This window comes from Mycteria americana, unplaced genomic scaffold (assembly GCF_035582795.1).
Source record: "Mycteria americana isolate JAX WOST 10 ecotype Jacksonville Zoo and Gardens unplaced genomic scaffold, USCA_MyAme_1.0 Scaffold_224, whole genome shotgun sequence".
In the NCBI taxonomy this organism is placed as follows: Eukaryota; Metazoa; Chordata; class Aves; order Ciconiiformes; family Ciconiidae; genus Mycteria; species Mycteria americana.
Genome location: NW_027445564.1, coordinates 1 through 14,305, shown reverse-complemented (window position 1 = coordinate 14,305; position 14,305 = coordinate 1). Strand labels below are relative to the sequence as shown.

The 14,305-nt window shown below is 61.3% G+C and overlaps 1 pseudogene; it reads left to right on the top strand.

Moving 5' to 3' along the window:
* LOC142403374 (metabotropic glutamate receptor 6-like) overlaps nt 1–14,297 on the top strand; it is a 32,898-nt pseudogene extending 18,601 nt beyond the window's left edge.
* Nucleotides 14,298–14,305: the final 8 nt, after the last annotated feature.

The window sequence follows — 14,305 nt, the reverse complement described above, 5'->3', positions numbered from 1 at the left end:
GACTGGGATATACTGGGGGGGGCTGGAGATCATACTGGGAGGGACTGGGAGGGACTGGGATATACTGGGGTATACTGGGGGGGGCTGGAGATCATACTGGGAGGGACTGGGATATACTGGGAGGGACTGGGAGGGACTGGGGGGGACTGGGGGGGGCTGGAGATCATACTGGGAGGGACTGGGATATACTGGGGTATACTGGGGGGGGCTGGGGATCATACTGGGAGGGACTGGGAGGGACTGGGGGGGGCTGGGATATACTGGGGGGGGCTGGGGGGGGCTGGAGATCATACTGGGGGGGACTGGGAGGGACTGGGAGGGACTGGGGTATACTGGGGGGGGCTGGGGATCATACTGGGAGGGACTGGGGGGGACTGGGATATACTGGGGGGGCTGGAGATCATACTGGGAGGGACTGGGAGGGACTGGGATATACTGGGGGGGCTGGAGATCATACTGGGAGGGACTGGGATATACTGGGAGGGACTGGGGGGGGCTGGAGATCATACTGGGGGGGACTGGGATATACTGGGAGGGACTGGGAGGGACTGGGAGGGACTGGGATATACTGGGGGGGACTGGGAGGGGGCTGGAGATCATACTGGGAGGGACTGGGATATACTGGGAGGGACTGGGGGGGGCTGGAGATCATACTGGGAGGGACTGGGAGGGACTGGGGGGGACTGGGATATACTGGGGGGGACTGGGAGGGACTGGGAGGGACTGGGAGGGACTGGGGTATACTGGGGGGGGCTGGGGATCATACTGGGAGGGACTGGGAGGGACTGGGGGGGACTAGGAGGGGACTGGGAGGGACTGGGGGGGGCTGGGGATCATACTGGGATATACTGGGAGGGGCTGGAGACCATACTGGGATATACTGGGAGGGACTGGGAGGGGCTGGGAGGGGACTGGGGGGGACTGGGAGGGGACTGGAGACTATACTGGGAGGGACTGGGATATACTGGGGGGGACTGGGGGGGGCTGGAGATCATACTGGGAGGGACTGGGAGGGACTGGGGGGGGCTGGGGGGTGCTGGGGGGGGACTGGAGACCATACTGGGAGGGACTGGGAGAGACTGGGGGGGACTGGGGGGGACTGGGGTATACTGGGGGGGACTGGGGGGGACTGGGGGGGGCTGGAGATCATACTGGGATGTACTGGGATGTACTGGGAGGGACTGGGATATACTGGGCTATACTGCGGGGGACTGGGGGGGGCTGGGAGGGGACTGGGAGGGGGCTGGGAGGGACTGGGAGGGACTGGGAGGGACTGGGGGGGGCTGGAGATCATACTGGGAGGGACTGGGATATACTGGGAGGGACTGGGAGGGACTGGGGGGGACTGGGGGGGGCTGGGAGGGACTGGGAGGGACTGGGAGGGGCTGGGAGGGACTAGGGGGGACTGGGGGGGGCTGGAGATCATACTGGGAGGGACTGGGATATACTGGGAGGGACTGGGATATACTGGGATATACTGGGAGGGACTGGAGATCATACTGGGAGGGACTGGGGGGGGCTGGGAGGGGGCTGGGGGGGACTGGGGGGGAGTGGAGACCATACTGGGAGGGACTGGGATATACTGGGAGGGACTGGGATATACTGGGGGGGACTGGGAGGGACTGGGAGGGACTGGGGGGGACTGGGAGGGACTGGAGATCATACTGGGAGGGACTGGGAGGGGACTGGGAGGGACTGGGAGGGGCTGGGAGGGACTGGAGATCATACTGGGAGGGACTGGGGTATACTGGGGGGGACTGGGAGGAGGCTGGGAGGGGCTGGGAGGGACTGGGAGGGACTGGGGGGCATTGGAGACCATACTGGGATGTACTGGGATATACTGGGAGGGACTGGAGATCATACTGGGAGGGACTGGGATATACTGGGAGGGACTGGAGATCATACTGGGAGGGACTGGGATATACTGAGATATACTGGGAGGGACTGGAGACCATACTGGGATATACTGGGAGGGACTGGGAGGGACTGCGGGGGACTGGGATGGGACTGGGAGGGACTGGGATATACTGGGATATACTGGGAGGGACTGGAGACCATACTGGGATATACTGGGATATACTGGGAGGGACTGGGATATGCTGGGAGGGACTTGAGACCATACTGGGATATACTGGGGGGTCTGGGAGGGACTGGGGGGGACTGGAGACCATACTGGGATATAGTGGGAGAGACTGGGAGGGACTGGGAGGGGGCTGGGGGGGACTGGGAGGGACTGGGATATACTGGGATATACTGGGGGGGACTGGGAGGGGGCTGGGAGGGGGCTGGGGGGGGCTGGGAGGGGCTGGGGGGGACTGGAGATCATACTGGGAGGGACTGGGATGTACTGGGAGGGGGCTGGGACGGACTGGGAGGGACTGGGGGGGACTGGGAGGGACAGGAGACCATACTGGGAGGGACTGGGATGTACTGGGATATACTGGGATATACTGGGGGGGACTGGAGATCATACTGGGAGGGACTGGGATATACTGGGAGGGACTGGGGGGGACTGGGGGGGACTGGAGATCATACTGGGAGGGACTGGGATATACTGGGAGGGACTGGGAGGGACTGGAGACTATACTGGGAGGGACTGGGATGTACTGGGAGGGACTGGGATGGGACTGGGAGGGACTGGGAGGGGACTGGGATGGGACTGGGAGTGGGCTGGGGGGGACTGGGATGTACTGGGATATACTGGGGGGGTGCTGGGGGGGGGCTGGGAGGGACTGGGGGGGACTGGAGATCATACTGGGATGTACTGGGATATACTGGGAGGGACTGGGAGGGACGGGGAGGGACGGGGAGGGGGCTGGGGGGGACTGGGAGGGGGCTGGGATATACTGGGATATACTGGGAGGGGCTGGAGACCATACTGGGATATACTGGGATATACTGGGAGGGACTGGAGACCATACTGGGATATACTGGGGGGGACTGGGAGGGACTGGGGGGGACTGGAGACCATACTGGGATATGGTGGGAGGGACTGGGAGGGGGCTGGGGGGGACTGGGAGGGACTGGGATATACTGGGAGGGACTGGGAGGGGGACTGGGAGGGACTGGGGGGGACTGGGATATACTGGGATATACTGGGGGATACTGGAAGGGGACTGGGAGGGACTGGGAAGGGACTGGGATAAACTGGGATATACTGGGGGGGGCTGGGGGGGACTGGAGACCATACTGGGAGGGACTGGGATATACTGGGATATACTGGGGAGGACTGGGGGGGGGCTGGGAGGGGGCTGGGGAGGACTGGAGAACATACTGGGAGGGACTGGGATATACTGGGAGGTACTGGGAGGGACTGGAGACCATACAGGGAGGGACTGGGGGGGGACTGGGATGTACTGGGAGGCACTGGGGGGGGCTGTGGGGCACTGGGAGGGACTGGCGGCTTACTGGGATGGACTGGGAGGCACTGGAGGCCATACTGGGACATACTGGGAGGGACTGGAGGCCATACTGGGCCATACTGGGAGGGGGAGGGAGGGGGCTGAGGGGAGTTTCTGGGTGCTGGAGGGCACTGGGCCTTACTGGGAGTTACTGGGAGGCACTGGGAAGGGACAGGGGCCTTACTGGTTTGTACTGGTCCAAACTGGTTCTTACTGGTTTCTACTGGGCCATACTGGGAGCACTGGTTTCTCATCTCTCCCATTGCTGTCACGGAGCGGGGAGACGCCAGCACTGGGGGGGCACTGGGCCTTACTGGGATATACTGGGATATACTGGGATATACTGGGATATACTGGGCCTTACTGGGATATACTGGGCCATACTGGGATATACTGGGCCATACTGGGCCATACTGGGAGCACTGGTTCGCCCTATAGCGGGGGACGCCAGTGCTGGGGGGCATCGCCGCGTGGTGGCAGCGGGTGTTACTGGTTTGTACTGGTTCTTACCGGTCCGTACTGGTTTGTACTGGTTTGTACTGGTCGGTACCGGTTCTTACTGGTTCTTACTGGTCCGTACTGGTTCTTACTGGTTTCTACTGGGCCATACTGGGAGCACTGGTTCGCCCTATAGCGGGGGATGCCAGTGCTGGGGGGCATCGCCGTGTGGTGGCAGCGGGTGCTACTGGTTTGTACTGGTCTGAACTGTTTCTTACCGGTCCGTACTGGTTTGTACTGGTTTATACTGGTCTGAACTGGTTCTTACTGGTTTCTACTGGGCCATACTGGGAGCACTGGTTCGCCCTATAGCGGGGGACGCCAGTGCTGGGGGGCATCGCCGTGTGGTGGCAGCGGGCGTTACTGGTTTGTAGTGGTTCTTACTGGTCCGTACTGGTTTGTACTGGTTTGTACTGGTCCGTACCGGTTCTTACTGGTTCTTACTGGTCTGTACTGGTTCTTACTGGTTTCTACTGGGCCATACTGGGAGCACTGGTTTGCCCTGTAGCAGGGGACGCCAGTGCTGGGGGGCATCGTCGCGTGGTGGCAGCGGGCGTTACTGCTTTGTACTGGTTCTTACCGGTCCGTACTGGTTTGTACTGGTTTGTACTGGTCCGTACCGGTTGTTACAGGTCCGTACTGGTTTGTACTGGTCCAAACTGGTTTTTACTGGTTTCTACTGGGCCATACTGGGAGCACTGGTTTCTCATCTCTCCCATTGCTGTCACGGAGTGGGGAGACGCCAGCACTGGGGGGGCACTGGGCCTTACTGGGATATACTGGGATATACTGGGATATACTGGGCCATACTGGGATATACTGGGATATACTGGTTTCTACTGGGCCATACTGGGAGCACTGGTTCGCCCTATAGCAGGGGACGCCAGTGCTGGGGGGCATCGCCGCGTGGTGGCAGCGGGCGTTACTGCTTTGTACTGGTTCTTACTGGTCCGTACTGGTTTGTACTGGTTCTTACTGGTTCTTACTGGTCTGAACTGGTTCTTACTGGTTTCTACTGGGCCATACTGGGAGCACTGGTTCGCCCTGTAGCAGGGGACGCCAGTGCTGGGGGGCATCGCCGTGTGGTGGCTGCGGGTGCTACTGGTTTGTAGTGGTTCTTACCGGTCCGTACTGGTTTGTACTGGTCCGTACCGGTTCTTACTGGTTCTTACTGGTCCGTACTGGTTCTTACTGGTTTCTACTGGGCCATACTGGGAGCACTGGTTCGCCCTATAGCGGGGGACACCAGTGCTGGGGGGCATCGCCGCGTGGTGGCAGCGGGCGTTACTGCTTTGTACTGGTTCTTACCGGTCCGTACTGGTTTGTACGGGTTCTTACTGGTTCTTACTGGTCCGTACTGGTTCTTACTGGTTTCTACTGGGCCATACTGGGAGCACTGGTTCGCCCTATAGCGGGGGATGCCAGTGTTGGGGGGCATCGCCGTGTGGTGGCAGCGGGTGCTACTGGTTTGTACTGGTCTGAACTGTTTCTTACCGGTCCGTACTGGTTTGTACTGGTTTATACTGGTCTGAACTGGTTCTTACTGGTTTCTACTGGGCCATACTGGGAGCACTGGTTCGCCCTGTAGCAGGGGACGCCAGTGCTGGGGCGCATCGCCGCGTGGTGGCAGCGGGTGCTACTGCTTTGTAGTGGTTCTTACTGGTCCGTACTGGTTTGTACTGGTCCGTACCGGTTCTTACTGGTTCTTACTGGTCCGTACTGGTTCTTACTGGTTTCTACTGGGCCATACTGGGAGCACTGGTTTGCCCTGTACCAGGGGACGCCAGTGCTGGGGGGCATCGCCGTGTGGTGGCAGCGGGTGCTACTGGTTTGTACTGGTCTGAACTGTTTCTTACCGGTCCGTACTGGTTTGTACTGGTTTATACTGGTCTGAACTGGTTCTTACTGGTTTCTACTGGGCCATACTGGGAGCACTGGTTCGCCCTGTAGCAGGGGACGCCAGTGCTGGGGCGCATCGCCGCGTGGTGGCAGCGGGTGCTACTGCTTTGTAGTGGTTCTTACTGGTCCGTACTGGTTTGTACTGGTCCGTACCGGTTCTTACTGGTTCTTACTGGTCCGTACTGGTTCTTACTGGTTTCTACTGGGCCATACTGGGAGCACTGGTTCGCCCTGTAGCAGGGGACGCCAGTGCTGGGGGGCATCGCCGTGTGGTGGCAGCGGGTGCTACTGCTTTGTAGTGGTTCTTACCGGTCCGTACTGGTTTGTACTGGTTTATACTGGTTCTTACTGGTTCTTACTGGTCCGTACTGGTTCTTACTGGTTTCTACTGGGCCATACTGGGAGCACTGGTTTGCCCTGTACCAGGGGACGCCAGTGCTGGGGCGCATCGCCGCGTGGGGGCAGCAGGTGCTACTGCTTTGTAGTGGTTCTTACTGGTCCATACTGGTTTGTACTGGTTTGTACTGGTCCGTACTGGTTGTTACCCGTCTGTACTGGTTTGTACTGGTCCGAACTGGTTCTTACTGGTTTCTACTGGGCCATACTGGGAGCACTGGTTTCTCATCTCTCCCATTGCTGTCACAGAGCGGGGAGACGCCAGCACTGGGGGGGCACTGGGCCTTACTGGGATATACTGGGATATACTGGGATATACTGGGCCATACTGGGATATACTGGGATATACTGGTTTCTACTGGGCCATACTGGGAGCACTGGTTCGCCCTGTACCAGGGGACGCCAGTGCTGGGGGGCATCGCCGCGTGGTGGCAGCGGGCGTTACTGGTTTGTAGTGGTTCTTACCGGTCCGTACTGGTTTGTACTGGTTTGTACTGGTCTGAACTGGTTCTTACTGGTTCTTACTGGTCCGTACTGGTTCTTACTGGTTTCTACTGGGCCATACTGGGAGCACTGGTTCGCCCTATAGCAGGGGACGCCAGTGCTGGGGGGCATCGCCGCGTGGTGGCAGTGGGTGTTACTGGTTTGTACTGGTTCTTACCGGTCCGTACTGGTTTGTAGTGGTTCTTACTGGTTCTTACTGGTCTGAACTGGTTCTTACTGGTTTCTACTGGGCCATACTGGGAGCACTGGTTTGCCCTATAGCGGGGGACGCCAGTGCTGGGGGGCATCGCCGCGTGGTGGCAGCGGGTGCTACTGGTTTGTAGTGGTTCTTACCGGTCCATACTGGTTTGTATTGGTCTGTACTGGTTCTTACTGGTCCGTACTGGTCCGTACTGGTTCTTACTGGTTTCTACTGGGCCATACTGGGAGCACTGGTTCGCCCTGTACCAGGGGACGCCAGTGCTGGGGGGCATCGCCGCGTGGTGGCAGCGGGTGCTACTGCTTTGTAGTGGTTCTTACCGGTCCGTACTGGTTTGTACTGGTTTATACTGGTTCTTACTGGTTCTTACTGGTCCGTACTGGTTCTTACTGGTTTCTACTGGGCCATACTGGGAGCACTGGTTCGCCCTATAGCGGGGGACGCCAGTGCTGGGGGGCATCGCCGTGTGGTGGCAGCAGGTGCTACTGCTTTGTAGTGGTTCTTACCGGTCCGTACTGGTTTGTACTGGTTTATACTGGTCTGAACTGGTTCTTATGGTTCTTACTGGTCCGTACTGGTTCTTACTGGTTTCTACTGGGCCATACTGGGAGCACTGGTTCGCCCTATAGCGGGGGACGCCAGTGCTGGGGGGCATCGCCGTGTGGTGGCAGCGGGTGCTACTGCTTTGTAGTGGTTCTTACCGGTCCGTACTGGTTTGTACTGGTTTATACTGGTTCTTACTGGTTCTTACTGGTCCGTACTGGTTCTTACTGGTTTCTACTGGGCCATACTGGGAGCACTGGTTTGCCCTGTACCAGGGGACGCCAGTGCTGGGGCGCATCGCCGCGTGGTGGCAGCGGGTGCTACTGCTTTGTAGTGGTTCTTACTGGTCCGTACTGGTTTGTACTGGTTTGTACTGGTCCGTACTGGTTGTTACCCGTCTGTACTGGTTTGTACTGGTCCGAACTGGTTCTTACTGGTTTCTACTGGGCCATACTGGGAGCACTGGTTTCTCATCTCTCCCATTGCTGTCACGGAGCGGGGAGACGCCAGCACTGGGGGGGCACTGGGCCTTACTGGGATATACTGGGATATACTGGGATATACTGGGCCATACTGGGATATACTGGGATATACTGGTTTCTACTGGGCCATACTGGGAGCACTGGTTCGCCCTATAGCGGGGGACGCCAGGGCTGGGGGGCATCGCCGCGTGGTGGCAGCGGGTGTTACTGCTTTGTACTGGTTCTTACCGGTCCGTACTGGTTTGTACCGGTCCGTACCGGTTCTTACTGGTCCGTACTGGTCCGTACTGGTTCTTACTGGTTTCTACTGGGCCATACTGGGAGCACTGGTTCGCCCTATAGCGGGGGACGCCAGTGCTGGGGGGCATCGCCGCGTGGTGGCAGCGGGTGCTACTGGTTTGTACTGGTCTGAACTGTTTCTTACCGGTCCGTACTGGTTTGTACTGGTTTATACTGGTCTGAACTGGTTCTTACTGGTTCTTACTGGTTTCTACTGGGCCATACTGGGAGCACTGGTTTGCCCTGTACCAGGGGACGCCAGTGCTGGGGGGCATCGCCGTGTGGTGGCAGCGGGTGCTACTGCTTTGTAGTGGTTCTTACCGGTCCGTACTGGTTTGTACTGGTTTATACTGGTCTGAACTGGTTCTTATGGTTCTTACTGGTCCGTACTGGTTCTTACTGGTTTCTACTGGGCCATACTGGGAGCACTGGTTCGCCCTATAGCGGGGGACGCCAGTGCTGGGGGGCATCGCCGCGTGGTGGCAGCGGGCGTTACTGCTTTGTAGTGGTTCTTACCGGTCCGTACTGGTTTGTACTGGTTTATACTGGTTCTTACTGGTTCTTACTGGTCCGTACTGGTTCTTACTGGTTTCTACTGGGCCATACTGGGAGCACTGGTTTGCCCTGTACCAGGGGACGCCAGTGCTGGGGGGCATCGCCGCGTGGTGGCAGCGGGTGCTACTGCTTTGTAGTGGTTCTTACCGGTCCGTACTGGTTTGTACTGGTTTATACTGGTTCTTACTGGTTCTTACTGGTCCGTACTGGTCCGTACTGGTTCTTACTGGTTTCTACTGGGCCATACTGGGAGCACTGGTTCGCCCTGTAGCAGGGGACGCCAGTGCTGGGGGGCATCGCCGCGTGGTGGCAGCGGGTGCTACTGCTTTGTAGTGGTTCTTACCGGTCCGTACTGGTTTGTACTGGTTTATACTGGTCTGAACTGGTTCTTACTGGTCCGTACTGGTGCGCAGGCAGCGCGGGGACGCCGGTCAGCTTCAACGAGAACGGGGACGCCCCGGGGCGCTACGACATCTTCCAGTTCCAGGGGGGCAACGGCAGCGGCGCCTACCGGGCTGTGGGGCAGTGGGTGCAGGGGCTGCGCCTGCGGGTGGGTGCTGGGCACCCATGGGTGCCACCGGCCCGCGGGCTACGGGGGGGGGGCTGGGGGCTACTGGGGGCTACTGGGGGCTACTGGGACCCTATGGGTGCTCCTATGGGCAACTGGGGGCTCCCATGGGCAAGTGGTGGGACCTCCATGGGCAACTGGGTGCTCCCATGGTCAACTGGGCACCCATGGGTGCCACTGCCCCCGCGGGCTACGGGGGGGGGGGCTGGGGGCTACTGGGGGGGCCCTGGGGGCTACTGGGACCCTATGGGTGCTCCCATGGGCAACTGGTGGGACCTCATGGGCAAGTGGTGGGACCTCCATGGCCAACTGGGCACCCATGGGTGCCACCGCCCCGTGGGCTATGGGGGGGGGGCTGGGGGCTACTGGGGGGGGCCCTAGGGGCTACTGGGACCCTATGGGTGCTCCCATGGGCAACTGGTGGGACCTCATGGGCAACTGGGTGCTCCTATGGCCAACTGGGCACCCATGGGTGCCACTGCCCCCGCGGGCTACGGGGGGGGCCCTGGGGGCTACTGGGACCCTATGGGTGCTCCTATGGGCAAGTGGTGGGACCTCATGGGCAAGTGGCGGGACCTCCATGGCCAACTGGGCACCCATGGGTGCCACCGCCTGTGGGCTACGGGGGGGGGCTGGGGGCTACTGGGTCTCTATGGGTGCCCCCATGGTCCCCTGGTGGGACCTCCACGGTCACCCGGGTCCCACCGTGGTCACCCAGGTCCCACCATGGTCACCCAGGTCCCACCATGGTCACCCACATCCCACCACGGTCACCCGGGTCCCACCATGGTCACCCAGGTCCCACCACGGTCACCCAGGTCCCACCATGGTCACCCACATCCCACCACGGTCACCCGGGTCCCACCATGGTCACCCGGGTCCCACCGTGGTCACCCAGATCCCACCATGGTCACCCAGGTCCCACCATGGTCACCCGGGTCCCACCATGGTCACCCACATCCCACCACGGTCACCCAGGTCCCACCATGGTCACCCGGGTCCCACCACGGTCACCCAGGTCCCACCACGGTCACCCGGGTCCCACCATGGTCACCCAGGTCCCACCACGGTCACCCAGGTCCCACCGTGGTCACCCAGGTCCCACCATGGTCACCCGGGTCCCACCACGGTCACCCAGGTCCCACCACGGTCACCCGGGTCCCACCACGGTCACCCGGGTCCCACCATGGTCACCCGGGTCCCACCGTGGTCACCCAGATCCCACCATGGTCACCCAGGTCCCACCATGGTCACCCGGGTCCCACCATGGTCACCCACATCCCACCACGGTCACCCAGGTCCCACCATGGTCACCCGGGTCCCACCACGGTCACCCAGGTCCCACCACGGTCACCCGGGTCCCACCATGGTCACCCAGGTCCCACCACGGTCACCCAGGTCCCACCGTGGTCACCCAGGTCCCACCACGGTCACCCAGATCCCACCACGGTCACCCAGGTCCCACCGTGGTCACCCAGGTCCCACCACGGTCACCCAGGTCCCACCATGGTCACCCAGGTCCCACCACGGTCACCCAGGTCCCACCACGGTCACCCGGGTCCCACCATGGTCACCCAGATCCCACCACGGTCACCCAGGTCCCACCATGGTCACCCAGGTCCCACCACGGTCACCCGGGTCCCACCATGGTCACCCAGGTCCCACCACGGTCACCCAGGTCCCACCGTGGTCACCCAGGTCCCACCACGGTCACCCAGATCCCACCACGGTCACCCAGGTCCCACCATGGTCACCCAGGTCCCACCACGGTCACCCAGGTCCCACCACGGTCACCCGGGTCCCACCATGGTCACCCAGATCCCACCACGGTCACCCAGGTCCCACCACGGTCACCCAGATCCCACCACGGTCACCCAGGTCCCACCATGGTCACCCAGGTCCCACCGTGGTCACCCAGGTCCCACCACGGTCACCCAGGTCCCACCACGACCAAGCGGGTCCCCTGCAATGGGCCACCCCCCCCCACCCTTGCCGTAGCTACGGGCCCTTCTCCTGGCCACCTCCACGCTTGGGGTGGCACCTCCACGGTTGGGGGGGGGGGGGCAGATGGTCTCCCCCCAGATGTTCTCCCCAGATGTTCTCCCCCAGATGTCCTCCACCGAGCTGGTCTCCCCCCAGATGTTCTCCACCCACATGTTCCCCACCGAGATGTTCTCCCCCAGATGTTCCTCACCGAGATGTCCCCCCCAGATGTCCCCCCCCGAGATGTTCTCCCCCAGATATTCTCCACCCACATGTTCCCCACCCACATGTTCTCCCCCCAGATGTTCCCCACCGAGATGTTCTCCCCACCGAGATGTCCTCCCCCAGGTGTTCTCCCCGAGATGGTCTCCCCAGATGTTCTCCACCAAGATGTTCTCCACCCAGATGTTCCCCACCGAGATGTTCTCCCCCCAGATGTTCCCCACCGAGATGTTCCTCTCTGAGATGTTCTCCCCCCAGATGTCCTCCACCGAGATGTCCTCCACCCACATCTTCTCCCCCCCGATGTTCTCCACCAAGATGTTCTCCACTGAGATGTTCTCCCCCCACATGTTCTCCCCCCACATGTTCTCCACCAAGATGTTCTCCACCGAGATGTTCCCCACCGAGATGTTCTCCCCCCAGATGTTCTCCACCCACATGTTCTCCCCCCAGATGTTCTCCACCCAGATGTTCTCCACCCAGATGTTCTCCACCGAGATGTTCCTCACTGAGATGTTCTCCCCCCAGATGTCCTCCACCGAGATGTCCTCCACCCACATGTTCTCCCCCCAGATGTTCTCCCCCGAGATGTCCTCCACCCAGATGTTCTCCATCAAGAAGTTCTCCCCCCAGATGTTCTCCCCCGAGATGTTCTCCCCCCAGATGTTCTCCCCCGAGATGTTCTCCCCCGAGATGTTCCTCTCACCTCCTCCCTCTCCCCCCTCCCCCTAGGCCGAGGAGATGACCTGGGGCTCCAACTCCACCGCCCCCCCCCACCTCCGTCTGCAGCCTCCCCTGCGGCCCTGGAGAACGCAAGAAGCCGGTGAAAGGCGTCCCCTGCTGCTGGCACTGCGAGCTCTGCGGCGGCTACCGCTACCGCGCCGACCCCCTCACCTGCCTGCCCCTGCCCCCCCCCACCTCCGCCCCCACCCCCGACCGCACCGCCTGCCGCCCCACCCCCGTCCTCCGCCTGCGCTGGGGGGACCCCTGGGCCGCCGTCCCTTTGGCTTTGGCCACCTCGGGCCTCCTGGCCACCGCTTTTGGGGACCTTCGTGAAGCATCACGAGACGCCCATCGTCAAGGCGTCGGGGCGGGAGTTGAGTTACGTGCTCCTGGCCGGGTTGGCTTTGGTCTACGCCATCACCTTCATCATGGTGGCCGAACCCGGGGTGGGCATCTGCGCCCTGCGGAGGCTCTTCTTGGGCTTGGGGATGAGCCTCACCTACGCCGCGCTCCTCACCAAGACCAACAGGATCTACAGGATCTTCGAGCAAGGTGAGGCACGGAAAGATCCCGAAGTTGTGGAGGTGTCAGGAGATGAGGGAGGGGACGGGAGCTTGGGTTGAGGGTCAGGAGGGACGTGGGATGGGGTTCCACCTACCCACGCTCCTCACCGAGACCAACCGCATCTACCACACCTTCAGGGGAGGTGAGTTATGGGGGGGACCAAGAGTTCTGGAGGACCCAGGAGATGAGGAAGGGGACGGGAGGTTGGACTGAGGGTCAGGAGGGACGTGGGATGGGGTTCCACCTACCCACGCTCCTCACCGAGACCAACCGCATCTACCACATCTTCAGGGGAGGTGAGTTATGGGGGGGACCAAGAGTTCTGGAGGACCCAGGGGTCCAAGAGAGACCCAGGAGACCAGGGAGGGCCCCATGAGTTCGGGTTGAGGGACGTGGGATGGGGTTCCACCTACGCCGTGCTCCTCACCAAGACCAACAGGATCTACAGGATCTTCGAGCAAGGTGAGGCACGGAAAGATCCCGAAGTTGTGGAGGTGTCAGGAGATGAGGGAGGGGACGGGAGCTTGGGTTGAGGGTCAGGAGGGACGTGGGATGGGGTTCCACCTACCCACGCTCCTCACCAAGACCAACAGGATCTACCACACCTTCAGGGGAGGTGAGTTATGGGGGGGACCAAGAGTTCTGGAGGACCCAGGAGATGAGGGAGGGGACGGGAGCTTGGGTTGAGGGTCAGGAGGGACGTGGGATGGGGTTCCACCTACCCACGCTCCTCACCGAGACCCATCACATCTACCACACCTTCAGGGCAGGTGAGTTATGGGGGGGACCAAGAGTTCTGGAGGACCCAGGGGTCCAAGAGAGACCCGGGAGACCAGGGAGGGCCCCATGAGTTCAGGCTGAGGGACGTGGGATGGGGTTCCACCAACCCACGCTCCTCACCGAGACCAACCACATCTACCACACCTTCAGGGGAGGTGAGTTATGGGGGGGACCAAGAGTTCTGGAGGACCCAGGGGTCCGGGGAGGGGTCCCGGGCCATGGGGTGCTCCAGGAAGCGAAGGAGATGGAGGCATCTGGGCCGGTTCCTCCACCTCTAGGGAGGAACCCAGATGTCCGAGAAGTCCCCCCCCCTCCCCCCGGGCCACCCCATAAGTCCTCTCTTCTTCTCCTCCTTCCCCACCAGGCAAACGCTCGGTCACCCCTCCCCGTTTCATCAGCCCACCTCCCAACTCGTCATCACCTTCACCTTGACCGGTCTCCAACTGGTGGCCGCCGCCGTTTGGCTTCTCCTTCGTCCTCCTCACGCCCTCATCGATTACGAGATGGGCCGCACCCCCGACCCCGAGGACGCCCGCGGCGTCCTCAGGTGTGACATGGCCGAAGGGGCCACCTTGGCCTGCTTGGCCTACGCTCTTCTCCTCATGGTGACCTGCACCGTCTACGCCGTCAAAGCCCGGGGGGTCCCCGAGACCTTCAACGAGGCCAAACCCATCGGCTTCGCCATGTACACCACCTGCGTCGTCTGGTT